This window comes from Mastomys coucha, unplaced genomic scaffold (assembly GCF_008632895.1).
Source record: "Mastomys coucha isolate ucsf_1 unplaced genomic scaffold, UCSF_Mcou_1 pScaffold23, whole genome shotgun sequence".
Lineage (NCBI taxonomy): Eukaryota > Metazoa > Chordata > Mammalia > Rodentia > Muridae > Mastomys > Mastomys coucha.
Genome location: NW_022196906.1, coordinates 51,980,822 through 51,984,150, shown reverse-complemented (window position 1 = coordinate 51,984,150; position 3,329 = coordinate 51,980,822).

Sequence of the window (3,329 nt, the reverse complement as noted above, 5' to 3'; positions counted from 1 at the left end):
CAGGGAACAATAGGCCCATAACCCCTTCCGGCCCATTGCGTGAGAAGGAACTTCGTGAGAAGGAGCTTCGGGAAGGAAACTCATCTCCCAGAGGGAGAGGCCACCGCCCCCCTGTTGCCAAAGTCCCTGTGGGAGTTTCTGGACCCTCTCTCTGTTCCAGGCCTCACCCTGACCCCTGCATCTGTAGTCTCCATCACCTGGACTGGCTCCCCCATGCCTTCCTTTAGAGAAGAGCATCTGAGCTAGGTACCCCTGCCTGCCTGTCTGCAGCTGGGCTGGTGTCTCCCAGGAGTCCAGGACCTGCTCTCATTTGTCTTTGTGTGTCCTGGCCCAGAGCACTGACCAACAGAAGGAGTGACCTAGTAAAAAAAAAGTCAAGTCTGGAGACCACTGGGGCCCTGAATTTAAGCCAGGAGAGATAAGAGAAGGATCCAGCATAGAAAAGCCAACATTCCTGCCCTTTACGTAGGATAGGGCTGACGGTGGGAAGTGAGGACATTCGGATACTTCCAACGCTCAGCTCTCCATTTCTTGTATGGAAGAGCACTAGCCCTGTCACCTACATTCCCAACTCTGCAAGCATTTCTACTGTCAGACTGGAAGACAGAGCGGGAGGATGGCTCTCCCACTCTGCCTATCCGTATCCTGGTGCTAGCTTAGAGGAAGCCCTCCAGGCAGGCTGCTAATCGAGAACTCTGGGGCTCCATTTCTATACTTAGAAGATGTGGTAGGGGCCAGGGACTGGCTGAAACTAGCCCTGTCCTGGGGCCTCCTGATCTGGGCTGTATGAATGGAGCCTCGATGTCTGGGCAGATATTGAAGTCTTACTGAAACTCTTGTCCTTGGATATATTTCCTCACTGTCACCCCCAAAACTCTGGACAGGAACCCTGCTCCTCTCTGTGTGTGGGCTGGGCATCACCAGTTCCAAGACTCCCCAGCCTCAAGGAGAGGCTCCTCTGCCAGGAAGCAGAGGAAGCAAAGGCCTCCCAGGGCTTCCCAGGTCTGAGCTAGTCACCTCCCACGGCCACCTCCACTGAGTTCTCAGGGCTCCAGCTAGAGGCTTCTAGGGCCTGAGGACACAGGAAGGCAAACACACCCACCAACACATGCCCAGCCTCAGACACAGACACACCTGCCTGGCATGCTGACCCACTTGAATGCACACCTGGCGCACTCACGCACATACACACCTGGCCGCACTTGCCACAGATAGTAGACCCAACTCAAGCCTTGTGCACACACCCCACCCCCACCCAGGCTAGCATGGGCTGTGCAATTCCACTTTCCACTTGGCCATGCTAGAACTCTGTCAGGCGGGCCCCAGGAATTAGGAGCCTGTTTTTTGTTTTGTTTTGTTTTGTTTTGTTTTTGTTTTTGTTTTTTTCCTACTGGGGATTAAACCTGTGGCCTAGGCTAGGCAGTGTTTCTAACCAGCCATATTTTTAAAATGTATTATGATCATGTGTGCACGATGGGCAAGGGGGTGTGCTATGGCATACACATGGGGGTCCGAGGACATCTCCTAGGAGGCTGATCTCTCCTCCCACATTGACCCCAGGAGTAGAACTCAAGTCTTCAGACTTCGCAGCAAGCATCTCGACCATCTAAGCTATCTCAAAGGCTTCTTTTTATTTTTATTTTGGAGTCATGTGGTCCAGGCTGGCCTGGAACTTACTGTGTAGATGAAGATATCTTTGAATTCTTGATCTTCCTGCCTCCATCTTCAAAATGCTAAGGTTACAGGAGAATGACACCTCCCCCTCTTCTCTCTCTGTCTTTGTCTTTCTCTTGACACTGTCTTTCTATGCAACCCTGGCTAGCCTAGAACTTGATATACAGACCAGGCTAGCCTCCCAACTCACAGCAATCCTCCTGTCTTAGCCTCCCCAGTGCTGGGATTAAAGCAGTACACTGCACAGCTAGCAAAAACAAAAACAAAACCCTATATATTATAAAATGTATATATATTATATATATGTAGTATTTATTAATTTGGGGGAGGTGGGTGTTGAGGTAGGGTAGCCAGGCTGTTGTGGAAATCGTAGCACTCCTGTCTCACATTCTGGAGAGCCAGGATGACAGGCATGAGCCACTGTGCATGACTTTTTAAAACTTTATTATTCATTCACTCATTTACCTATCTGTTCATTTTTGTTTTCTTGGGACAGGATCTCACTATGTATACCAGGCTGGCATGGAACTCAAAGCCATCCCCCTGCCTTAGCCTCCCAACTGCTGGTATTATAGGCAATGTATTGCCTTACTACACTTGGCCAAAGGCTAAAACTTTTAAAAGGGAGGCAAAAGAGAAAACACTAATTAAAACAGTGCATGGATTTTTACCAGTCAGATTGGCACAGTTGAAATGCTCAATGACAGACTGTTGACCAGAGTATTGAAAGCCAAGCACTAGGGTTATAGAACACTCCTATAATCTCAGCCTGTAGAAAGTAAGGACTGGCAGTAGGACCCAGAGTTCAAAGTCAACCTTAGCTACACAAGGATGTTAGGCTGCCTGAGCTACATGAGACTCTGTCATTTTAAAAAAAAAAATGTGATTAAGACATGACTTGGGGGCTGGTGAAATGGCTCAGCTGGTAAGAGCACCGACTGCTCTTCTGAAGGTCCTGAGTTCAAATCCCAGCAGCCACATGGTGGCTCAAAACCACCTGTAATGAGATCTGACGCCCTCTTCTGGTGTGTCTGAAGACAGCTACGGTGTACTTATGTATAATAATAAATAAATCTTTAAAAAAAAAAAAAAAGACATGACTAGGGACAGTGGTGTGCTCGGACAGCTCCAAGTGTTTGAAAGAGTGAGGTGAGAGGACGAGTGGGCCCTGGAGTTTCACAGAAGCCTGACTGGAGAGAGAGAAAGAGAGAGTGGGGGGGGGAGACAGTCAGGAAGACAGAAAGATATGGATATGTAATTGGGGCATATGGCATGGGGAATCTAAGAAAAGTTAGCAGGAGGGAGTGGGGGTGAATATGATAAAACTATATTGAATACATACATGAAATTCTCAAAGAATAAATAAAATAGTATATTTTTAAAAGGTAATCAATTATAAAAGTTTCTAGGTGCTAGAGAGATGGCTCAGAGGTTAAAAGCACTGGCTGATTTCCCAAATGTCCTAAGTTCAATTCCCAGCAACCACATGGTGGCTCACAACCATCTGTAATGGGATCTGGTGCTGTCTTCTGGTGTGTCTAAAGACAGCAACAGTGTACTCATATACATAAACTAAATAAATAGCCGGGCAATGGTGGCACACGCCTTTGATCCCAGCACTTGGGAGGCAGAGGCAGGTGGATTTCTGAGTTCGA